Genomic DNA, 26,791 nt, shown 5'->3' with positions numbered 1-26,791 from the left:
TTTCTCCCTTCTCCGCCTCTTTTTATCATTGCTTCCTTCACTCTTTGGTTCCATCCTTCCTTCTCTCTTTCCTTCCTTCCTTCCCTCCCCCTTTCTCTCCTTCTTCCCTTCTCTCCTTCCTTCCCTCCCTGTTTCCTTTGTTCTTTCACTTTTTATTTCCTTTCTCCCTTCTTTCCTTCTTAACCTCTTTCCTGCCTTTCCTCCCCTTTTTCTTTCCTTTCTCCTTTCTCTTCTTCCTTCATTTCTTTCCTTTCTCCTTTCTCTCCTTCCTTCCTTCCCTCTTTCCTTCCCTCCCTCATTCTTCCCCTCCCTCTTTCTCTCTTTCATTCCTTCCTCCTTGCCCTCCTTCATTCCTTCCCTCTTTTCCTCCCTGCCTTCTTCTGTCCTTCCTTCCCATCTTCTTTCTTTTCATTTCTTCCTTCCTTCCTTCCTTCCTTCCTTCCTTCCTTCCTTCCTTCCTTCCTTCCTTCCTTTCTTCCATGTTAGAGAGGTCTTGGCTTTAGGGGTGCCTCCTGTTGTTTCTCCCTCCTGTTGCTTTCTGCCTGCAGCCTAGGTGCCCGGGGCATCTTCCTCATGCTCCTTCCCTTGTGCTCTGTGTCCACTTCTCCCACTGCTGGCTCCACTGTCACCATCATCTTGGACTCCTTTGGTAGCTGTTAGAGAGGTCTTGGCTTTAGGGCTTTGGCTTTTGTGCCAGCTGAGGCCAGAGCGCATTGATAGTGGGCGCCCCAGGCAGGTGGTTGCCATCAATCACTCCACCATCTGCGATCCATCCTTGGAGGCCAAACAGAGGGAACAGAAGAGACAGAGCGGGAAACACTGTGTTTTTGACTTCAATTTTCAGATTCTTTTCTGATTGTCCAGAGCTTCTGGGAGTTGAAGTCTAGTGTGTGGGAATCACAGTGAGGAGCTAAGCCTCCCTCCTTGGGCCTCATGGAGCCACTGCAGTGGCTCCAGCTGCTGCCAGGGCTTGCCTCACCAAGCCTCCATGCCCTCTGTTGGGCCAGGCCTTCTCCTTCCTTCCCTCTTTCCTTTCCTTAATCCCTCCCCTCCCCAAAAGAAAGAAGATTCTGCCTTCCTTCATGGAAAGGGAATCCATAGCTAAGCTTCTCTTCCCTCACAATGGTTGGTGTGTTATTCTTCTCACGTACTGGGGGGGGGGGGGGTTGCTCATGCTCTGTAAGGTATTTTTCTTTTGGGGGAGTTTTCACCTTCATTTTAAAGGTTTTTTTGTTTGAAAGACATAGATTGGATTAGTATGTGTTTTGCTGCCAAATTTGGTGTCAATTGGTCCAGTGGTTTTTGAGTTATGTTAATCCCACAAACGAACATTACATTTTTATTTATAACAAGGAGGCGATAGGGCCTCTTCGAGGAGAAGATGGGGCAATGCTGACGGGATAGGAAAAAGGCGGAACTACTTAATGCCTTCTTTGCCTCGGTCTTCTCACAAAAAGAAGGTCATCTTCAACCTCAGCAAGATGGAGTGGATGAGGGATTAGAGGACATCCAACCCCAAATTGGGAAACAAGTCGTCCACAAGTTGGCCGCTCTAAATGAGTTCAAGTCCCCAGGGCCAGATCAACTACACCCAAGAGTACTGAAGGAACTAGCGGAGGTCATTTCGGAACCATTGGCAATCATCTTTGAGAGTTCTTGGAGAACGGGAGAAGTTCCAGCAGACTGGAGGAGGCCACTGTGGTCCCAATCTTCAAGACGGGAAAAAAGGATGACCCAAACAATTACTGTCCGGTCAGCCTCATGTCGATACCAGGCAAGATTCTGGAAAAGATTGTTAAGGAAGTGGTCTGCAAACACTTAGAAACAAATGCGGTAATCGCTAATAGTCAACATGGATTTATCAAAAACAAGTCATGCCAAACTAATCTGATCTCTTTTTTCGATAGAGTTAGAAACTGGGTAGATGCAGGGAATGCCGTGGATGTGACGTACCTGGATTTCAGTAAGGCCTTCGACAAGGTCCCCCATGACCTGCTGGCAAACAAACTAGTCCAATGTGGGCTAGGCAAAACTACTGTGAGGTGGATCTGTAATTGGTTAAATGGACGAACCCAGAGGGTGCTCACCAATGCTTCCTCTTCATCTTGGAAAGAAGTGACAAGTGGAGTGCCGCAGGGTTCCGTCCTGGGCCCGGTCCTGTTCAACATCTTTATTAATGACTTAGATGAAGGGCTAGAAGGCAGGATCATCAAATTTGCAGACGACACCAAATTGGGAAGGATAGCCAATACTCCAGAGGACAGGAGCAGGATTCAAAATGATCTTGACAGATTAGAGAGATGGGCCAAAACTAACAAAATGAAGTTCAAAGGGGACAAATGCAAGATACTCCACTTTGGCAGGAAAAACGAAATGCAAAGATACAGAACGGGGGATGCCTGGCTCGAGAGCAGTATGCATGAAAAAGATCTTGGAGTCCTAGTGGACAACAAGTTAAACATGAGCCAACAATGTGATGTGGCGGCAAAAAAAGCCAATGGGATTTTGGCCTGCATCAATAGGAGCATAGTGTCTAGATCTAGGGAAGTCATGCTACCCCTCTATTCCGCTTTGGTTAGACCACACCTGGAATATTGTGTCCAATTCTGGGCACCACAACTGAAGAAAGATATGGACAATCTGGAATGTGTCCAGAGGAGGGTGACTAAAACGATCAAGGGTCTGGAGAACAAGCCCTATGAGGAGCGGCTTAAGGAGCTGGGCATGTTTAGCCTGAAGAAGAGACGGCTGAGAGGAGATATGATAGCCATCTATAAATATGTGAGAGGAAGCCACAGGGAGGAGGGAGCAAGCTTGTTTTCTGCTTCCTTGGAGACTAGGACGCGGAACAATGGCTTCAAACTATAAGAGAGGAGATTCCATCTGAACACGAGGAAGAACTTCCTGTGAGAGCCGTTCAGCAGTGGAACTCTCTGCCCCGGAGTGTGGTGGAGGTTCCTTCTTTGGAAGCTTTTAAACAGAGGCTGGCTGGCCATCTGTCAGGGGTGATTTGAATGCAATATTCCTGCTTCTTGGCAGGGGGTTGGACTGGATGGCCCATGAGGTCTCTTCCAACTCTTTGATTCTATGATTCTATGATTCTATGATTCTATGATTCTATATGTAGAAGTGGGGAATGAGCCTTTGAGGAAGGTCTGCTGTGGTCTATGGCAGGAGGTCATAGAGACCTCACAGAAAAGGGAAAAGAAATCATTCCATCTTATTTAGATTAGGTGATTAGGTTGATTCACACATGTATAGGCTGCCCTAGAGAAGTAATTGGGTTTTCTCCCCACAATGTCATCATCTAGACTTTCTGGATAATGAAAATGATCCCCCCCCCCCCCCCCCCGGCAATATTGTGACTGGGGAGTCTTTGGAGATCTGGCAGAAGATTTTGAAGCTACAGGGGCTTCCAGGCAATCTTCACACTGTACTTCATACTCCCTCCTCTATTTTGGTTCCTCCCACATTTGAATCATGAGTTGTTCCCATTTCATGTTTGAGGAATTTATGAATGTGGGTCTATTCCTATGGGGAAAAGAAACTGAAATGAAATTTTCACCCTTCCTCGGGGAAGTGTGAATGAAAGGAGTGTTATTAACCAGGTCTTTTATCAGAAGCCATTTCTCTTGCTGTGCTTATTCTACACTCTGTTCCCTTGGCAGCTGTTTTAAAGGGCTCTTAATCGATATCTGATTTATGTGGCCTCTGGATGAATAGAATCGAAAGCTGTCTCATTCAGAAGGGGGGAGGAGAGGAGGGGCTGTTGCATCCCATGTCAGAATCAGAAAAGAAGGTAATAATTTCCTCATCACTCTGCCAGGAGGTCAACATCCAATTGTGGCAGAAAGTTTGCAGAATGGATCATTCCTCGGAGTCATTTGGCAACTACACAACATGCACAAACAAGAGAAAAGTAGATGGCGATATGGATGAGAGGGAGGAAGTAATCAGGTCCACCCTGGGGGATTTTCCAGCCCCTTCTCTCTGCTTTGAAGTCCCCCTCATCCTAAAGCCAGGCAATAGGCAATTGAGAGTCGGCCTTGTTCCACTTCCTCCATCTTCATCTTCCTATTTTGCCCTTGCTGCTTCTACCTGTTTTTCCTCTCATTGTCACTTTTGTGACTTTATTATGCCAGCAGAACCATAGGATTGTGGCTCTTATACAGCCAGTTCTCCACATTTGCTGGATTGGACCGCAAAAGTGGAAAAACCATGAATTTAATAATGTTATTTTAAAAAAAACTGAAAGGAGAACTTTCTAAGAAACGTTAGGTCCTCCAGCACTAGAATCACACTAGATGACCTACAAATCTTTAGAGATGTGTTCTACATCTTCCAATGCAAAGTCAGTCTCTGGTGATTGCTGACCATAGAGCAGTCCTAGAGGACCTAGAGCAGTGTTTCTCAACTTGAAGTTTGGGACCCCTGGGGGGGGGGGGGTCACATGGGAGTGTCAGAGGGTCACCAAAGACCATCAGAAAACACAGTATTTTCTGTTGGCCATGGGAGTTCCATGGGACAAGTTTGGTTTAATTACATCATTGGTGGGGTTCAGAATACTCTTTGATTGTAGGTGAACTATAAATGCCAGCAACTACAATTCCCAAATGACAAAATCAATCCCCAATGCCACCAGTATTCAAATTTGGCCATATCGGGTATTTGTGCCAAATTTGGCCCAATGAATGAAAATACATCCTGCATATCAGATATTTACATTATAATTCATAACAGTACCAAAATTAGAGTTATGAAGTAGGAACAAAAATAATTTTATGGTTGAGGGTCACCACAACATGAGGAAGAACTTCCTGACTGTGAGAGCCGTTCAGCAGTGGAACTCTCTGCCCCGGAGTATGGTGGAGGCTCCTTCTTTGGAAGCTTTTAAGCAGAGGCTGGATGGCCATTTGTCAGGGGTGATTTGAATGCAATATTCCTGCTTCTTGGCAGGGGGTTGGACTGGATGGCCCATGAGGTCTCTTCCAACTCTTTGATTCTATGATTCTAACTGTATAAAGGGATCGCAGCATTAGGAAGGTTGAGAAACAGTGGCCTAGAGCCTCCTAGATATAACATTTTAATAATCGAATCTGCAAGAGCGAAATCCACAAACGTGGAGAGCCAACAGCCTTATATTTTTTTTGTTTATAAAAAACTCACAAATGTCCTAAATAAGGGACAGGGACCATAAACCCAGTAGCCCTAACAGACAATGGTCTCATGCAGTGTTTCCCTACCTTTTTGTGCTCTGGATTTTTTGTACTTCAGCTCCCACAATTTCCTCAATTCAACTCCCATTGTTTGGAAACTTCAGAAAATCTGTCGACTGACATTTACCCCCTGAATTTTTCAGGGCAGAAAAGAAAGACTCAGAGGTGGGATCCTGGAGTTTGTAACATGGGGAGGTTGGAATTCTCTTTCTAGTATATCTTCCCAAATGTCAGCGCTCTCCACCAACTCTGGCTCAAACCTCAAAAGCCCCTGACTTGTTTTCCTCCTTGTGGGACAGTCGAAAGCATCTTCCTCCCCAAACTCTTGGAGCAGATGTGGTTTTGTGAGCCATCCCATCCCCTCCTGCTGTGATCTTCCGCTCCAGAACCGATAGTCCATGAAAATATAATACATGCCCAAGGATTCATTTATCACACACCTGTTCAATTATCATTGTGGGTCTCGGGGAAATAAAGGGAAACAATACCAGCAGCTGCCTGATGGCCTTGCGACTTTGTCAAACGATCGCTTGGGAGACACTCTCGGGGAGGAAGTGGCTTCTTCTGCAAATATTTCATTCCATTTTATTTCTTACTGACTTGTGTGCTTTTTACACTGGGAAGGCAACATTTCAATAACATTGAACAGAGCCCTAGAAAAATGCAGGAACAGGGAGTGGTGCAGCAGGGCATGATGTGAAATGCTACCAATACAGTTGCTAAGTCATGGTGAAGCACTAGTTACTGCCATTGATTTCAGTGGGAGAGGAATAAGCCCATGCTTAGCCTAAATCTCCATAATATGGCAATTTGAATCAATTGCTCCATTGTGTCCTAGTCTCTACAGCAGCAGGAAACAAGAAAAGATTGCTATTTGATCCTCTTTCTTTGCCTTCTCTCCAAGCTAAACATGTCAAGCTCCCTAAGCCATTCCTCATAGGATTAGATTCTAAACCTTTGATCATTTTGGTCACCGTTCTCTGGGCACATTCCAACTTCTACATATCCTTGAATTGTTTTGCCCGGAAATGGACAAATAATAGAGTGGGACTTTGACTTCGATCTAGATGTCTGACTCCTATCCATGCAACCTAGAATCACGTGGGGGTTTTTAGCTGCCGTTGGCTCATGTTCAGCTTGTAGTCTTCTGAGAGTCCTAAATTCCTTTCACAAGTACACATATTGAGCTCTCAACAAAGTGCCACTGTCTGTGTGTGTGTTCGTGTGTTTCCCCTCTTCTCTTTTTCTCTGATGTAAAACCCAAGGTGACTTAGCTACAAAGTTGAAACCAGATGGAGCTTTTGGATAAGGATTAATCAATTTTGGGTTGTTCTGAGCACAGAGCTCAGGCCAAGGAATTTGCTTCTGGCAACTCCCTTATAGTGGAATGGTGAATTCTATGAATCTAGAAGTTATTCAAAGTCCTAAATGCCATCTCCAGACAAATATTTGAACTAGAGTGACTTTTCTACAGATGCGGACTTTGCTACACTTCACTACCCATGAGTGAGAAAATAGTGAACGTTTTGGAAAATGGATATTCATAACCTTTTAGAAAATGGCACTCAAACCCTTTTGGGAAAACCATTTATCTCCAAAAGGATCATGCTTCCATAAGCCTGTGGAGACAGGCTTATGGAAGCGTGATCCTTTTGGAGATAAATGGGTATTCACACTATTTGGAATAATCATAACATTTTGTTAGCAATTGTAACCTTTTGTAAATTATGACTCATTTTGAGTCCACCTTCTCCTTCGTGGTAAATATCACTAGTATTCATACAAGGCAATTAGGTTTCTCAGCTGTTAGACTGATATACCTAGATATCTCTTTGAACTAGTAGGAACAAAGATATGCCAATGCCCATAAAATCAGTGGAGTTTCAGAAGTGTTCTTTTCAGTTGCCCCACTTTCAGATAAGTAAAGCTTAAGGTGCAGAGGGTGCAGTTTGAATGAAGGAGCCAGAATTTGTTGGGGCTGACTGGTGTGCTGGCCCATGCATGCAAGGGGGCGCAGCAACAAGCTGGAGTAGGCTCCTCCATATCCCTCCTTCAGTCTGCCTCATGCCGGCGTGACCCACCCTATGAACAGTGTGAATATAAAGTGGTTGTGCCAAGACCGAGTAGGATTTTTTTCCCCTTAGTTTGCATGGGGGGGGGGGTGCCTACCCCACACTGTTTCAGACGGATGTGGGAATTGGGTTTGGGATGGTGTCATTTAAATAGATTTCACTGAGTCATTAATAAGATTCCAAGGCATGATAAAGGTTAAATAGTCATTGTAGGCATCATGGCACTCCGGCCTTAGGGGGTGAAGGGGTGGACTCCCACAAAAGTCCCTATAAGTTTTATAATATGGGAGCAACCCTTGGGGTTGGATTGGGGGTTCTCACTCTTTAAAAACCCTGCGCTTTCGGAGAGCACCCTCAGGATGGCCTTCCAACTATGATTGGCTAACTGTGCAGCCAAAGAATTTTGGTTGGCCTTTGGGATCCTTGTTGCACGCATGTCCTTGGAGGTGGTCAGAGGGAGTGACACCTGGCCCAGGGACAAGGCTCACTAGGTGGCCATTAACCCATGAGTTATATTGTATGTGTCTACAGATTTTCCCTTTACAGGTTATTCCAAGTTCTTTCAATAAATAGATCAGAAAATGGCCCTTTAGATCCATTTTCTTGTGTCTGATCTCGTTATTTCATAGTGGGAATTAAAACCCAAAAACATCTACTCTCCCTTAAAACATCTTGCTTTTAAATCATGCTCTCAAGAGACCAAAAATAGCGTAGTCTTTGTTAAAATAACATAGTTGGTTTACTCACAAACTTCATGTATTCAGCATACAGGTACATTTCTTATCAATCCAGTTACAGATAGGATTTGAAGCAGTTTCTCTGTGCACATAACATAGAGCATCTTTCTTAGAATCAAGAGTCCAAGTCTAAAGCATCTCTCCAGTCTCGGAGTCTAATAGAGTCTGTCTCTGAGATCTAATGGCTTCTCTAAAGTATTCCGTTTCTACATTCTAAAATGGAGTCTGAGATCTGAAGGAAGTCCCAGATCTCATCACATGGTCTGCAGTCCCTCCTACAATATAGAGTTAAGGAAAATCGCATACCAGTACACACATATACAATACAGTAATCCGAACTATATACAAACAAATTACTAGTGGAGGCTTGAAGAAGGTTACTATTTTCAATGGAAGATTTATATATCTATATAAATAAAAATGTAACATTCTTTTGTGGGATTAGCATAACTTAAAAACCACTGGGCGAATTGACACCAAATTTGGACACAATACACCTATCAGTCCAACGAGTGACCATCCCTCATAAAAACACAGAAAAAACAGCAGAAGAGACTTAAAAGCACAAAAATAAAAATACATTACAATGATGCGCAAAACCACATGTATACACACATACACAAAGATATACATACACAAAGCACATATACACAGACTGGGCCACAGCAACACATGGCAGGGGAAGGCTAGTATATCTATATAAATAAAAATGTAATGTTTGTTTGTGGGATTAACATAACTCAAAAACCGCTGGACGAATTGACACCAAATTTGGACACAATACGCCTCTCAGGCGAACAAGTGACCATCACCCATAAAAACACTGAGAAACACAACAGAAGGGACTGAAAAAGCAAAAAAACAAAAAATGCATTACAACACATGCACAAAACCACATATATACACAAAACACACATATATACATATATTCACAAATATACACACACATATACACATATATACATACAAAAAACAAATATACACACACTGGGCCATAGCAACGCATGGCGGGGGCGGCTAGTGTGTGTATGTATGCTCTGTTCATTTTGAGCAACATCATAACTCAAAATCCGCTGGACTAATTGCCACCAAATTTGGCCACAAGGCACCTACTAACCCAAGGAGTGAACATCACTCGAAAAATTGATCTTGTCATTTGGGAGTTGGAGTTGCTGGGATTTATAGTTCACCTACAATCAAAGAGCATTCTGAACTCCACCAATGTTGGCACTGACCTTGAGTTTTGGAGTGGTACATCCAGAGAGCACTGTGGAATCAAACAATGAAGGATCTGGACCAAACTTGGTGCAAATACTCCATATACCCAAATGTGAACACTGGTGGATTTTGGGGGAAATAAACCTTGACATTTGGGAGTTGTAGTTACTGGAATTAACAGTTCGCCTCCAATCAAATAGCATTCTGAGCCCCACCAATGATAGAATTGGGCGAGACTTCCCACACAGAACCCCCATGACCAACAGAAAATACAGTGTTTTCTGCTGGTCTTTGGCGACCCCTCGGATACCCCTTCATGACCCACACAGGGATCCCAACCCCCAGGTTGAGAAATGCTTCCTTAAGGCCATCCAGTCCAGCTCCCTTCACCAGGGCAAGAAAACATAATCAATGCCCTCCTGACAAAGAGCCATCCAACCATGGATATAGACAGATATATATGATTCACACACATGTGTGTGTGTATATGGCAGATATACAGTGTTCCCTTGCCGCTCACTTTATGTGGACTCGCCAAAATGTGGTTTTTTCCTCTCCCCCCACCCCCCGAGCCATGGGGGGCAGAGGAGGAAGGAAGAGGAGGAGGGGAGGTGAATGAAGCCTCCTCCTCCTCGCTGCCTGAGCTCCTGCCGTCTTCGGAGGCCTCTTGGGCGCCATTGATGGCGCTGCCAGACTGAGCTGAGGCCTCAGCCCCGCCTGGCAGTGCCATCAATGGCACCCAAGGGGCCTCCAAGGCCAGAGCAGCAGAGGCGGTTTCTGCCGGCTTCAGAGGCGCTGGCAGGCATGTTCCAGAGAAGGCGAACCAAACAATCACCACATCGACACTGACAAAGAAACATCAAGAAATACTGTTTACCCACAAGCATAAAGAAATTACATATATTAGAAACCCAACACTTTGTTGTTGTTCATTCGTTCAGTCGTCTCCGACTCTTCGTGACCTCAAGGACCAGCCCACGCCAAACCCAACACTTTATCATTACTTTATTTTCCAGATCACCAGACTGGGCCACAGCAACATGTGGCAGGGGGCGTCTAGTTTGTTTTTATATTGGAAAAACATCTTTTTTTTCAATGCTTACCTACCTCTTCATGAACAAGATGGAATGACGATTGGTTTTGAAAGAAGGGGAAAAAATGAACATTAGAGAGAGCAGAACTGACAGATTTGCCAATCTCAGCCCATGGCTTCCCATATTCCACTCCTTAAAAGTCTTGTTCTGAATAATTATTTATAACAATAAAACTGAAATATAGATTCCCTTTTCTGAAATGTTCCTTCATTAAAACCAGTCATGTTCATCGGTTTTGTAGGGTGGCCACCTGTTATTATTATTTTTATTCTGACGGGTTCTTCATCTTTAATAGCTACACAGGAAGCAAGTACCTATTCAGCTACCTCCTGAATTTAGTCAGGCGGGAATTTAATTTGGTTTAATATGACGGCTTATCCAGATTTATAGATGATTTTATGAACAAGATGGAAAACAGATTTTTAAATCTAAATGTGGGAGAAGGGGAAACCAATGAATGTTAAGGATTTGCTGCCTCTGTACAAGGCAGCTCCAGTTTTCATTCATGGTGGAAACACATCAGACAATAAACAGTAGACCCGCTCAATTCTGCCAAATGTTCATCTCCTGCTTCCCACTACAGCCAAATAGATTTTGGGTTGTTGTAGTTTTTTCGGGCTATATGGCCATGGTCTAGAGGCATTCTCTCCTGACGTTTCGCCTGCATCTATGGCAAGCATCCTCAGAGTTAGTGAGGTCTGTTGGAACTAGGAAAAAGGGTTTATATATCTGTGGAATGACCAGGGTGTGAGAGCATTTTATTTGAGAACACAGAAATGCTGGACCACTTTCACAACCACCAGGTCAGACTACACAGAGAAGCCATTGAAATACACAAACATGTGGACAATTTCAACAGAAAGGAGGAAACCATGAAAATGAACAAAATCTGGCTACCAGTATTTAAAAACTCTAAAATTACAACAGCACAACAACAGAGAGGAAACAAACAAGGACATCTAATCACCTCTCAAAACAATAGCAAAATGTGCTTCAGGATATTGCCCTAAAACAAAGTTTTTTACAGTTTAATAAACTTTTTCCATGTTTTTATGATAGAACCAATTAGAAAATAACATTTATAACCCAGGAACAAAAATGTGTTGCATAATGTAATAATGATAGATATGAACTGGGATGTGTACCTTTAATATCACAGCTTCTTTATCTCAGCAAGAGCACTCATTCAACTGTTTGTGGTCCCACACTCTTACTTGTTCATATCCTCGTAATGCTGCCTTCCTGATGTTCTGCTGCTCCATAATATTTTTCAGAGTAGTTTTGAAATGGCAGGGAGAAGGTTTGAGGAAAAGAGACAGAGATCCTGAGAACTGAAAAGCACGGCTTTATTGTCGGTATGGACCCTCCTGGTAAGCCAGGAAAGAAGGGTTCAGAACAAAGGAAATCCTTGGTTTATATACCTTTAAAAATCATTATGCATGCATCATACAGACATCACAATGTGCGTCACAAAATTCTACTTTTACATTGACTTCAATAGCATATTTTCAAACTCAACACCTTGTCAATCTTCATTAGCATCCCTTTCTGAAGAGTTGCTATTAATGAGGACCATCGCCAGAATGTCTACTGGACCTGATACCAAGAGTCTCCATCCATCCTAAGATAAGGTCTTCCTGAAACCTTTCAATGGCCACCTCATTAGTCTTACGATAAGGTGCCTGGTACTGAGATGGAGCCTCTTAAAATATGCCAGGCCTCTAGACATTCCTTTTCGTAGATGCTGGCCTCTCTAATTTTGCAGCTTTTAAGAAGTCAAGTGAAGTGAAGGCTATGCATACATACATACATTTCTCTTATATATTTTCTAACTCCTATTTCTAGGAGTTATTTCCGACAATAAAGCCGTGCTTTTCAGTTCTCAGGATCTCTCTTTGTCTCTTTTCCTCAAACCTTCTCCCTGCCATTTCAAACTACTCTGAAAAATATATATTTGATGGTTACATCAAATATATATTTTCCAATATGTGAATTATGTATTTTCATCAAGCCTTCATCAGTTTCATAGTTTGTGTAACAAAAAAGGCAACTATAACTGTAAATTGTGTATGCGTATATGTATATGTATATGTATATTATTTTATAAATATACATATATTCATATATTTATATGTATACTTGAACCACAAAGGTTCTTACATGGATTGATGGATCTGGACCAAACTTGGCACATATACCCTTCATGGTCCAACTTAAAATACTGGAGGGATCAGGGAGGATTGACATAGGGTGATGTGTAGTCCACCTACAGCCAGAGAGCTGTGTGAAAGAAGGTCAAACCATCTGACTGGCTTAGCAGAACTTGCACGTTGCAGCCAGGCAGGTGTTGTGACTCAGCTGGAATCTCAGAGTGATAGTGTCAATGATTCTGATGGGGATGATGGGTTTCAGATTCACAGTCAGATACAAAGTTATGATGTCCCTGTGTTAGACTAAGACGACCAGGAACAGGGGGCAGAAGTTCAGTTGTTTCCCACAGCAAGGGATGACGCTGGGGAAAGTGAAACTACTGAGAGCCAGGTGGATTCAGGAAGGGAGGACAGTTCTCAGCCAGATAGTTCTCAGCCTGATAATGAGGGGAAAAGCACTAATGAGGAAATTGACCTTGTTGGAGCCAGAGGCTTAGATCAAGCTGATCGGTTGGAATTTAAGGTTCGAAGGAGTGTCAGGATCGCTAGCAGGAGAGAGAGGGAGGCTCGGGGCCATAGAAACACATTCATGTTGTCCAAAGACCTCATGGGCCATCCAGTCCAACCCCCTGCCAAGAAGCAGGAATATTGCATTCAAATCACCCCTGACAGATGGCCAGCCAGCCTCTGTTTAAAAGCTTCCAAAGAAGGAGCCTCCACCACACTCCGGGGCAGAGAGTTCCACTGCTGAACGGCTCTCACAGTCAGGAAGTTCGTCCTCATGTTCAGATGGAATCTCCTCTCTTGTAGTTTGAAGCCATTGTTCCACGTCCTAGTCTCCAGGGCAGCAGAAAACAAGCTTGCTCCCTCCTCCCTGTGGCTTCCTCTCACATATTTATACATGGCTATCATATCTCCTCTCAGTCGTCTCTTCTTCAGGCTAAACATGCCCAGCTCTTTAAGCCATTCCTCATAGGGTTTGTTCTCCAGACCCTTGATCATTTTAGTCGCCCTCCTCTAGACACATTCCAGCTTGTCAATATCTCTCTTCAATTGTGGTGCCCAGAATTGGACACAATATTCCAGATGTGGTCTAACCAAAGCGGAATAGAGGGGTAGCATTACTTCCTAGAAACTATGCTCCTATTGATGCAGGCCAAAATCCCATTGGCTGTTTTGCCGCCACATCACATTGTTGGCTCATATTTAGCTTGTTGTCCATGAGGACTCCAAGATCTTTTTCACACGTACTGCTCTCAAGCCAGGCGTCCCCCATTCTGTATCTTTGCATTTCGTTTTTTCTGCCTAAGTGGCGTATCTTGCATTTGTCCCTGCTGAACTTCATTTTGTTAGTTTTGACCCATCTCTCTAATCTGTCAAGATCGTTTCGAATCCTGCTCCTGTCCTCTGGAGTATTGGCTATCCTTCCCAATTTGGTGTCGTCTGCAAACTTGATGATCCTGCCTTCTAGCCCTTCATCTAAGTCATTAATAAAGATGTTGAACAGGACCGGGCCCAGGACGGAACCCTGCGGCACTCCGCTCGTCACTTCTTTCCAAGATGAAGAGGAAGCATTAGTGAGCACCCTCATGGTTCGTCCATTTAACCAATTACAGATCCACCTCACCGTAGTTTTGCCTAGCCCACATTGGACTAGTTTCCTTGCCAGAAGGTCATGGGGGACCTTGTCGAAGGCCTTACTGAAATCCAGGTATGTTACATCCACGGCATTCCCCGCATCTACCCAGCTTGTAACTCTATCGAAAAAAGAGATCAGATTAGTCTGGCATGACTTGTTTTTGATAAATCCATGTTGACTATTAGCGATGACCGCATTTGTTTATAAGTGTTTGCAGACCACTTCCTTAACAATCTTTTCCAGAATCTTGCCTGGTATTGACGTGAGGCTGACCGGACGGTAGTTGTTTGGGTCATCCTTTTTTCCCTTCTTGAAGATTGGAACCACATTGGCCCTCCTCCAATCTGCTGGAACTTCTCCTGTTCTCCAAGAACTCTCAAAGATGATTGCCAATGGTTCCGAAATGACTTCCGCTAGTTCCTTCAATACTCTTGGGTGTAATTGATCTGGCCCTGGGGACTTGAACTCATTTAGAGCGGCCAGGTATTCCTGGACGACTTGTTTCCCAATTTGGGGTTGGATGTCCTCTAATCCCTCATCCACTCCATCTTGTTAAGGTTAAAGATGACTTTCTTTTTGTGAGAAGACCAAGGCAAAGAAGGTGTTAAGTAGTTCTGCCTTTTCCCTATCCCCTGTCAGCATTGCCCCATCTTCTCCTCGAAGAGGCCCTATTGCCTCCTTGTTTTTTCTTTTTCTACTGACATAAGGAAAGAAGCCCTTTTTATTGTTTTTAATGTCCCTGGGAAGCCTGAGCTCGTTTTGTGCTTTAGCCTTGCGGACCTTTTCCCTACAGGTGTTGGCTATTTGTTTGAATTCTTCTTTGGTGATTTCTCCCTTTTTCCACTTCTTGTGCATGTCTCTTTTGTGCCTTAGCACAGTTAGAAGTTCTTTGGACATCCATTCTGGTTACTTTGCACTTGTCCTATTTTTTCTCTTTGCTGGCATGGTTTGCAATTGTGCCTTGAGTATTTCACTCTTAAGAAATTCCCATCCATCCATAACTCCCTTGTCTTTTAGTATCTGTGTCCACGGAATGCTGCTCAGTGTTTCCTTCATTTTTCGGAAATCAGCTCTCCTAAAGTCCAAAATGCGGGTTTGACTTGTCTTAGTTTCGGCCTTCCTTTGTACCTCAAATTGCAGGAGCACATGGTCACTTGCCCCTAAGGATCCTACCACTTCAACTGCATCGATCAGGTCCTCCGCATTTGTTAGGATGAGATCAAGAGTAGCCAATCCCTTTGTTGCCTCTTCTACCTTCTGGACCATGAAATTGTCTACAAGGCAAGTGAGGAATTTGTTGGACCTTGTACTCTTGGCCGAGTTTGTTTTCCAGCAAATATCAGGATAGTTGAAATCGCCCATAACTACTACATCTCTTCTCTGTGCCTGTTTGGTCAACTGTTGGCAGAAGGCTTCATCAAGTTCTTCCTCTTGGCTTGGAGGTCTGTAGTAGACGCCTACAACGAGATCTTTTTGAGACCCAGTTCCCTTGATTCTTATCCAGATGCTTTCAAGCTGGTTTACCGGATTGCTGTCTTGCATCTCTTCTGCAGCATAAGGGTTTTTGACATATAAGGCTACTCCGCCTCCTCTCCCCTTTGTTCGGTTTCTGTGAAAGAGGATCTTGAGCATTACTTTACTGGCAGGTGAAATAAGGGAGAGGGGAGAAAAGGAGATGTCTGCCCCCCAATTTCACTTTAGTGCTAGCATGCCAGCACAGAAGTGGAACGGACCCATTGCCAATGGCAGAGTATGGGAATGTTGCAAAATTGTTTACTCACAAGATACACGTGGCATCATGCAATAGGGACCAAAGGTGACACTCCAGATTCCAATGCCAGAGTGGCTCCCAAGTTATGAACAAGATAGGTTCTGTAGGTCTGTTCATAAGTTGAATTTGTATTTAAGTCAGAACAGGTACATATATATATATATATATGTAGGTTTGGATAGCATAGTGAAGAATGAACACCCCTGTGGTGTTTGTTTTGCTGTATCTGCCCCCGTTCAGAAAATTTCACTGCACTTTCTGTTCCTGTGAGAATTGGATTTTGAAAAAATTGGCTTGTGGTGGGAACAAGGATTTGTGACAAAGCTTCAGTGGAGACCCCTTTCCTCCATGATAACTTACAGGTGAGAATGTTTCTTCCAAGGGGGAGATTTCTCTCACTTCCTGTTCTCTCGCCCCTGTTCTTAACTATGAGTTGTTTCTAAGTCAGATGTTTGTAACTTGGGGATTGCCTGTACTTTGATGGATGCCAGACATACTCTGTGGAAAGAGAGCAAGCGGCTTGACATTGAAAAAAGTGAGGTCCTTTGGATGGAAGAAATTAAAGTCCCATTACCAGGGTGATTCTTCCAATCGCTTTCTTTTATGATACGATAGCAAACTTCAAGGGTGAGCAGATTTAAGTAGAGATGGAGCGACTCAAGTGAAACTTCTAGCCCTCGGCAAGGAGAACTAAAAGGAAGAGGAAACCCGCTGCCATTGAAGAGACGGCCGGACACAAATCATCATTTGCAAAGCCTCCAAAGGTTGCAAGCTCTGCCATTCCTCACAAGGCCTCAGGCCTTGCCATTTGATGAGGAAAGATGACTCAGGTCAGGAGGTGACACACATTTGGAGATATGCCTCTCCCTTTCCACAAAATACATTATTGAATCTATGCACTCATACTCCGGCCTATCATACCAAATGTCTGGGCACAAGCAAGAGAATATATTTACAGCTCTGAGCATAGAAACATGGGATAATAGTGTTGGAAGAGACCCCAAGGGCGATCCAGTCCAACCCCATTCCACCAGTCAGGAAAACACAATCAAATCACTCCCGACAGATAACCATCTGCCCTCTCCAAGGAAGGAGAACCCACCACATTCCTATGAAACATATTCGACTGTAAAACAGCTCTTCCTAACAGAATGATTTTTTAAACGTTTAAGTGAAGGTTTTTTCCCTGTACTTTGAATCAATTTCTCCATGTCCTAGTCTATAGACCAGGAGAAAACAAGCTTGTTCCCTTCTCACTATGGCATCTTTTCAGATGGGTTGTTGTAGGTTTTTTCGGGCTATATGGCCATAGTCTCCTGACGTTTCGCCTGCATCTGTTTTATTATTTATTTATTTTGAGTGCTTCTACCCCGGCCTTCTCAACCCCCTAGGGGGACTCAGAGCGGCTTACAAAAAGGCACAATTCGATGCCCAACAATTCACAAAGTACAATATACAATTTACAATTTAACATCAACAATTATCACTAGTTAAAACAATCACATCAATACAATAACAGTAATAAAATCAATACAATAACAGTAATAAAATTTTCCTACTTCCAACAGATCTCACTACCTCTGAGGATGCTTGCCATAGATACAGGCGAAACATCAGGAGAAAATGCCTCTAGACCATGGCCATATAGCCCGAAAAAACCTACAACAACCCAGTGATTCTGGCCATGAAAGCCTTCAACAATACATCTTTTCAGATGTTTAAACCTGGCCGTCATGGCCCTTTCTCTCAGCCGTCTCTTCTTCAAGCCAAACATCTCCAGATCCCTGAGCTACTCCTCATAGAAGTCTCAAGCTCTAAAGATTACCTGGGAAGGAATCCCACTGGAGCATTGAAGCACACTCAAATGCCTGGGAGTTGCCCTGGACCATGCTCTGACCTACAAGAAGCACTGCTTGAATATCAAGCAAAAAGTGGATCCTAGAAACAATATCATACAAAAGCTGACTGCTAACAACCTGGGGGTCACAACCAGATACAGTGACAACATCTGCCCTTGTGCTTTGCTATTCTGCTTAGTATGCATGCCCAGTGTGGAATACATGTCACCACATTAAAACTGGATGTGGTTCTTAATAAGACATGCCACTTTATCACAGGATGTCTACGCCGCACACCACTGGAGAAATTATACTGTTTAGCCAATATTGCACCACCTGACATCTGTCAGGAAGTAGCAGCCAATAATGAAAGAACCAAGACAGTGACATCTCCAGCCCATCCTCTGTTCAGATATCAGCCAGAACAGCAATGCCTTAAATCAAGAAATAGTTTTCTAAGATCTGCAGAGATACTACACCTCAGTAAGCAAGAGTCCAAAAGTGGCAGGCCTTAACCCCAAACCTCAAGCCATGGCTGATACCGAATGAGAGACTCCTCCCTGGGCACACAGAAGACTGGGTATTTCATTCACTGGACCAAATATGATCCAGTGAATGAAAATACATCCTGCATATCAGATATTTATATTATAATTCATAACAGTAGCAAAATCACAGTTATGAAGTAGCAACAAAAATGTTATGGTTGGGGGTCACCACAACATGAGAAATTTTATTAAAGGGTCGTGGCATTAGGAAGGTTGAGAACCACTGTCATAGTGGGACATGGAAAGTATGCTTTTCTTGCAAGCTACCCATTTCCCGCTCAGAGGGAACCTTTATGTGAAAAGTTGTGTGAAAAAAGAAGGAAAGCTGAAAGATGCCGACTCCACAACACTCCAGGAGGAGGGTGGGAAGGGAGACGGTAACATAGGTAACCCATCTTCCTGCAAACGGCGGCTCTGCCTTGCTGTCTAATGAAATGGAAATAATGCCGTAATAACACCCTGCGTACAGCTGGGGGTCTATAATTTGCTGGGTGAATGCGCACAGGAAAACTCTGGGGCCAGTAAACACCCCCCTTTAGCATCATTTCTTTCTCCCAAGCTTCAAATTATATGTTGCTGGAATGATCTTTTTTGACAAATGCTCAGGTGAACGGTCTGGAGAAATGGAACCGGCAATGCAACCAACAGGATGAAAAAACAAATGCAAGCTGATATGTGTCAGTGTGTCTGGAAACATATTTTTCGGTAGGATTTAAGGTCATAGTGAGGACAAGCAAAGCTGGCACTGATTTGTGATGGGATTTCTCCTTTTTTATCTGGGCAGATCCAAAATCAGAGAAATAATTTGCACTACTTAAACCAGTGTTTCTCAACCTGGGAGTCAGGACCCTTTGGGGGGGTCGCAAGCTGGGTTTTGGAGTTGTCACCAAAGGCTGCCAGAAAACATATTTCTGATGGTCTTAGGAACCCCTTTGGCAGAGAAAGCTGAAGATCTCTCCATTTGTCCTTCTCTTCCTTTTTGGAAACAGACGGCAAATTCTACTCTATGGATGTAGGTGAACTACAAATCCAAAACTCAAAAGTCAATGCCCACCAAACCCTTCCAGTATTTTCTATTGGTCATGGGAGTTCTGTGTGCCACGTTTGGTCCAATTCCATTGTTGGTGGAGTTCAAAATGCTCTTTGATTGCAGGTTAACTATAACTCCCAGCAACTACAACTCCCAAATGACAAAATCAATCCCCCCCCCCCCCCCGCCAAAATCCCACCAGTATTCAAATTTGGGCGTATCGGATATTTGTGCCAAATTTGGTCCAGTGAATGAAAATACATCCTGCATATCAGATATTTACAGTACATTACGATTCATAACAGTAGTAATATTATGGTTATGAAGTAGCAATGAAAAGAATTTTATGGTTGGTGGTCACCACAGCATGAGGAACTGTATTAAGGGGTCGCGGCAATTGGATGGTTAAGAAACTTACACTCACAAGGGCTAAAAAAAATCCCGTTAATTATATACATTGAGTCTCTTTGAGTCTCCTTGTGGAGAGAAAAAGCAGGGTATAAATAAACATCATTATTATTATTCTATATTAATAATAATACATTATCCAAAGGGTTAGAAAAATTCTGAAGAGCAAATTAAATTGCAGAAATACAGTCAAGGCTATCAACACATGGGCCATCCCCATCATCGGATACACTGCTGGAATTGTGAACTGGTCACAAGCAGAGCTGGATGATCTGGACAGAAAAACAAGAAAACTGATGACAATCCAGTCCTCATGACACCCACGTAGTAATGTTGACAGACCTTACCTGCCCAGAAAATCTGGAGGCAGAAGGCTTCTGCAAGTGAAACAAATGGTAGAAGAAGAGAAACAACTCACCAGGGCAAACATAAAAGAGCAACAGATTGGACCTTATTGAAAAACCTTTTGGAAGATAGAAAAAATAAAGACGGGGAGACAAACAAGATCCCTAATGAAACAGACATTAAACCCTGACAGAAAAACTGGAAAACAATCAAATCAAATTATTTTTCATTTTTTCTTTTCTTCTTTCTTTTTCTTTTTAATTTTTTTTATTTTCCTGTTTTCCTCAAACCCCTTCCCCCAATTTTTTATTTGTTTTTCACTTTCCTCAGTATTACCCCTATTTTTCCCTCTGGTTTTTCATTATACTATTCACCACAGGAATACCATTTTCTTTTTTATGTAATTTTTACCCTTATCCTCACCCCTTGCCCTATCTCTTTTATATTGCATCAACAACAACAAAAAAATTTAAAGGAAAGAAAGAAAAAGTCCATGACAGATTCCAAATGTAGACTCTGCAAGGAAATAGGCGAAATGATGGATCACATCCACAGCTGCTGCGAGAAGATCACGCAGATGGACTACAAGCAGAGGGATAATACCATTGCTCTGATAATCCATTGGAACTTGTGCCACAAATAGCATCTGCCTGAAACAAAGAATTGGTGGAAAAGTTACAGAAAATGAACATGTCAATCTACTCTGGGACTTCCGAATTCAGACTAACAGAGTTTTGGAGCACAATACTCCTGACCTCAAGATTTTGGAAAAAAACAAAGTGTTTGGTTGTCAGTCTTACAATCCCAGGGCAGTGAGTAGTGTCTATTTGTGTATTTTCTTATTTTTGTCTTTTACTGTTGATATGTTCAGTGGACTAATCAATAAACTTGACTTACTTACTTTGCAATCCCAGCAGAATTGACAAGAAGCAACTGGAAAAGCTGACATGATATGAGGGTTTAAAGATAGAACTGCAAAGACACAAGCCAGTCAAGGTGGTCCCAGTGGTGATGGGCACACTGGGTGCTGTGCCTAAAGACCTTGGCCAGCACTTAAAAACAATCAGCACTGACAAAATTGGCATCTGTCTGCTACAAAAGCTATCCTACTTGGATCTGCACGCATTATTTGCCAATACATCACACAGTCCTAGACACTTTGGAAATGTCCGACGTGTGATCAAATACAAAAGCCAGCATAGTGATCTTGTTTGCTGTGTACTAATCTTGTTGTGTATCAAATGTAATAGTAGTAGTAGTAGTAGTAATAGTAAGAATAATACACAGTGAACTTGCAGCTAGCCATATCTTTATGTAGATAAAGACATGTTTACACTCCTAGTACCCTTCTTACATTATGGTTGCTGGATAAAATGCAGAGCAGGGCTCCTGTGCCTTTTAATAGATGTGCAGAAGAGTGGATTTCAGCCATTATTGCTCATCAATCAATACCTGCTGAAATACCCTCTACTCGTATTAAATGCACAGGAGCAGTGACTTAAACTTCACTTGGCAACCTTAGCAACCATGAACCAAATGCATCCATTCAAGAACACAAATACACACATGTGTAAGGAAATCTTAAGAAGTGCGGGATACTAAAAGCACCCCAAAATAGTGTTTTATTTTGTAGCTGCTAAAACTTCACATTTAGGGGAAAATGTCCCCTCGCTCTCCTAACAAGATCCCTGTCTGCAACTGATACTATGTGATCGACAAAGCAGAGAAGCCATGCCTCTCCAGGTTTATTTCCCGTGTGTTTTGTATCTTGGCAGCCCCCCAAAACACATCAGGGTTTTTTTTAACCTGACCCAAATATACTTCTTCTGTTGCCATGGATTCCACAATCTTTCTTAAAGACAAATCTAGCGCCGACATTAGTTGTAGGCTGCGGCAACCTGTCTATTATTTTTATGCATCTCCTTTGCTGAAGGAGGGCTGAGGCTGCCTGTAATTAGGTGCTGCTTTAAAGAAATGACCCCAGACCTTCATGCAAAGCAATGGTTTAGTGGGAGGGGGAGAGAGCAGTGCATCAGTACAATTCCATGTGTGCGCATAATTTTTAAAAAATTGAATCATACATCATTTCCGGGCAAAAATCTCATTCTTAAGTATTTCCTGGATATTTATTTGTTTGTAGCTGATGGGAACCCATGAGAACATCCAGTCTGACCCCGTACTGATGGTTGGCTGGGAGAGCATTGCAATGTAGGGAAAGCTGTCCTCTGGGTGCTAAGTGTGGCAGAAGGAAAATCATGCGTAGTTCACATCTTTACCAATCATCACACTATCTTGTTAGAGAAAAGATATGCCACGCAGACAATCAGTAAAGAATAAGGTGTTTACTCTTTGTCACACAGTGCAACATATATACAGTCACATGAACAGTTGTATTGACTCACACAGTGTCCTTTGAGAGAGATTCAAATGGTCCTTGCGTGTCCATGTGAAAGATCTCCTTCAAGCAGCCCAGAAGCAGAAAATACAAACTTGTCTTGGCAAGCTCCTGCACAGAAAACCTAAACATGTAACTGTTGCCAAAAACTCCCAGGCTCAGCTAGCTTCTTGGGTGTGGCCCAACCAATCAGCTTGTGCTTTGCATTTTTCAGTTAATACACTCAGCAACTGATGCTCCAACACTAAGCTGTGGTCAAAATCAGAGAAAGCTAAAGAGTATTTGTGCCACGTTTGGTCCAGATCCATCATTCTTTGAGTCCACAGTGCTCTCTGGATGTAGGTGAACTACAACTCCAAAACTCAAGGTCAACGCCCACCAAACTCTTTCAGTATTTTCTGTTGGTCGTGGGAGTTCTGTGTGCCAAGTTGGGTTCAATTCCATCACTGGTGGAGTTCAGAATTCTCTTTGATTGTAGATAAGCTATAAATCCCAGCAACTACAACTCCCAAATGACAAAATCAATCCCCCCTACCCCACCAGTATTTACATTTTAGCATAGGAGGTATTTGTGCCCAATTTGGTCCAGTGAATGAAAATACGTACTGCATATCAGATATTTACATTACAATTCATACCTGTAGCAAAATTACAGTTATGAAGTAGCATCAAAAATTATATTATAGTTGGGGGTCACCACAACATGAGGAACTGCATTAAGTGGTCACAGCATTAGGAAGGTTGAGAACCACTGAGCTGGCAGGTTACAGTGATCCCAGTTCTGCTCCAAAGCTTCACCAGATCACTAGGTGTTTCTTTTCCATTTTAGGACTGCAGGCTTTGCCTTTCCATATTGTACTTCTTTTCCAGAGAAATATTTCTGCTGTTTAATTTATTTCCCCCAAAAATATATGATTGTATTGATTGAGCAATATGGTTCTTGACTGCTGGTTGCCCTAAGATTTCTTTCTCACTCTCTTAGTAGCTTATGGCAGGAAATGAATGGAAATAAATTAATTAAATATATTAAGCGAAAGGGTTTTTTCCCAGCCTTAGCTATTACTCGGTGCTCTGCCCTCTTACATTCTGAGGATCATTTACAGAAAAAGGCCATTTTTAAAGCATGTAATGCACTAGAGTGGCTATTAAAATGATAAGTGGCTGTGGGGATAAGAATCGATCCTCCCCTTTTCCTTTCTTTTTTCCTTTTATTCCCCCCTCCCCAAACTCTTTCCTTTGCTCTTCCTGGAGAAGAAAATAGCATGTCAACAAAGCAGACACTGAACCAAATAACACCATCAAAATAATGTCACAATTTACATCCCTGGATGCCATGGATGTACCTCGGTTCAAGAATACAACCAAGCAGTGCAGAATTAACACAACTTGACACCACTTTGACTGCCATGGCTTAATGCTATAGAGCAGTGGTTCCCAACCTATGGCCCATGGACCACCAGTGGTCTCCAAAAACTAAAATGTGGTCCCCGGCCTCACCGTTACTACACCATTGCAACTAGAGCGACATGTGTCACTACTAAATGGCATATGTTCTGTATTGGAAGCTAGAACTGATGTGGTCTATCCAATACAATTTTCTGAATCAACAGCCCAAATAACCAAACCGAATGTAAAGTTGACCAAAAACAGATTTGTAACCCGTTTGGCACTAATGTTGGAGGGTGGTCCCTGGTGAAGTGGTCCCTGGTCAAAGTGGTCCCTAGTCAAAGTGGTTCCTGGTCATATTGGTCCCTGGTGAAAGTGGTTCCTGGTCAAAGTGGTCCTTGGTCAAGTGGTCCCTGGTCAAAATGGTCCATGGTCAAAGTGATCCCTGGTCAAGTGGTCCCTGGTCAAGGTGGTTCCTGGTCAAACTGGTCCCTGGTCAAAGTAGTCCCTGGTCAAGTAGTCCTTGGTCAAGTGACCCTGGTCAAAGTAGTCCCTGATCAAAATGGTCCCTGGTCAAGTGATCCCTGGTCAAAGTGGTCCCTGGTCAAAGTGGTCCCTAGTTTTAAAGAAGGTTGTGAAACACTGCTATAGAACCATGGGAGTTATGGTTTTACAAGGTCTTTGGCCTTCTCTGCCTAAGACTCCTGGTGCCTCACTAAACTGGAACTCCCAGAATTTCATAGCATCCAGCTGGTGTCAAACTGCATTAATTCTGCAGTGTAGATGCATCCTTCTAACTCTATGATTCTATAATTCCATTGTAGGGTCTTGACAAACATCTGCAACTTTTTATCTGTGTTTTTTTTAAAAAAAAATTGAATAGTCAAACAGTATCCAAAAAAACCAAAAGTGTCTGTCACGATGCCTCCTCTTGTCTCCCAATTGTCAATTAACTTAGTTGCCAACTGCCTCTGCAACCCAGGCATCAGCCCATCACACGCCGGCTTCACCTTTGACAGTCACACGCTTTGACATTAATGCAATTTGCTCCTTACAATTCAATTTTTATGGAAAGGAAAGGAGGTGAAGCAAAAGGCAAAAGAGAAAAGAAAGGAGGGAGCAAGAAGAAAGCAAAGTAGGAGGAGCTGTGAAGGGCATGGTTTTGGAGGGTGTTAGTTCCCACCCTTGAAGACTCTGTCATAAAGGGCAAGGAATGTGATTTAAGAGTTGGGAAAATGAGATAAAGTCCTTCTTCTCCTTCTTCTCCCTCTTTTTTTTCTTTCCCTTTCTCCTCTACCTATTCTTTGTTTTCTTTCATCTGTTCTTATTCCAATATTTGATGGTGAAACAAAGCCAATTACCACTAATACTCCACTTAGGCAGAAAAAAATGAAATGCAAAGATACAGAATGGGGGACAATGCCTGGCTCAACAGCAGTTCGTGTGAAAATGATGTTGGAATCCACGTGGACAGGAAGTTAAACATGACCCAACAATGTCACGCTGCAGCAAAAAAAAAAAAAAAAGGATTTTGGCCTGCATAAATAGGAGTCTAGTGTCTAGATTCAGAGAAGTAATGCTATCCCTCTATTCTGTCAGACCAAACCTGGAATCACACTGTGTCCAATTCTGGGCACCGCAATTGAAGGGAGATGTTGACTCTAAGCTGGAATGTGTCCAGAAGAAGGCGACTAAAATGATCAAGGGTCTGGAGAACAAGCCCTATGAGGAGCGGCTTAAAGAGCTGGGCATGTTTAGCCTGCAGAAGAGAAGGCTAAGAGGAGACATGAGGAGGGCCATGGATAAAGATGTGAGGGGAAGTCATAGGGAGGAGGGAGCAGGCTTGTTTTCTTCCCCTGTGGAAACTAGAACACGGAACAATGGCTTCAAACTACAGGAAAGGAGATTCCATCTGAACATGAAGAAGAACTTCTTGACAGTGAGGGCTGTTCAGCAGCAGAACTCTTTTCCCCAGTGTGTGGTGGAAGCTCCTTCTTTGGAGGCTTTTAAACAGAGGCTGGATGACCATCTGTTGGGGGTGCTTTGGGTGTGATTTTCCTGCTTCTTGGCAGAAAGGGGTTGAATTGGATGGCCCACGAGGTCTCTTTCAACTATGATTCTATGATCTATAATCTGGTGTTTTCAAGACTTAAGTAAGATAGATGATCTAAACTCTTAGAGGTCTCCAATTTAAAACAGGGTTAAATTAAGAGGAGGGAGCCATGAAAATTGGAGGAAGGTACATCAGCAAGATATGCAGATGATACCATACTAATAGCAACTCAAAGATTCTATGATTCTATGATTCTAATACCAACCAATGTCTACTAGTGTCTGTAAAGGAAAAACAAAAGCAGACTAGATACTATAAATGGATCAAGGATGCTGTAGTGATTCTTACTTAGTAGGCCGGAAAAGAAGCCTGGATAACAATAGGGCAAATCTACATTTTGAAACCGTATGCCAGGGAAGCAGCCATCTTGAGTGAGGATAGCTAGAAGATGGGAGGAGTTTGAGGTCTCCTGGGAGGGGCTAGAGCAGATGGGAGGAGACAAGATTTCAGCTTCTAAGGAGATGAGGATTGGGAGCTGGTAGAGGAAGAAGTGTTTTTGAAACTGGGTTTTTAGAGTGACAGCGTCTGTGTCAGGTTAGGGCTGATTTGCTGACAGGAAAGGTCAGACAGCTACCTGATTTCTTGTGGGAGATAGCACAAGGGATTAGCTCTCTAAACTGAGTTAAGTAGCTGTAAGAACTCTGGGAGAGTTAGCTGATAACTCAGGGGACTACCTAGGTTAGGTTAGTCAGAAACTCATTGCTATTTCTCTGAAGTAGAGTGGGGGATTTTTGTAACCAGCAGCTATATCGGTATGATTAGCTCTGTATATAGCTGAGTGAAGAAACTCTTTTCAAGCAACCATCAACCTATTGTACACTTTTGTAACAA

The sequence above is a fragment of the Anolis sagrei genome, chromosome X (assembly GCF_037176765.1).
Source record: "Anolis sagrei isolate rAnoSag1 chromosome X, rAnoSag1.mat, whole genome shotgun sequence".
Lineage (NCBI taxonomy): Eukaryota > Metazoa > Chordata > Lepidosauria > Squamata > Dactyloidae > Anolis > Anolis sagrei.
Note: the sequence above shows the minus strand (reverse complement) of the source record.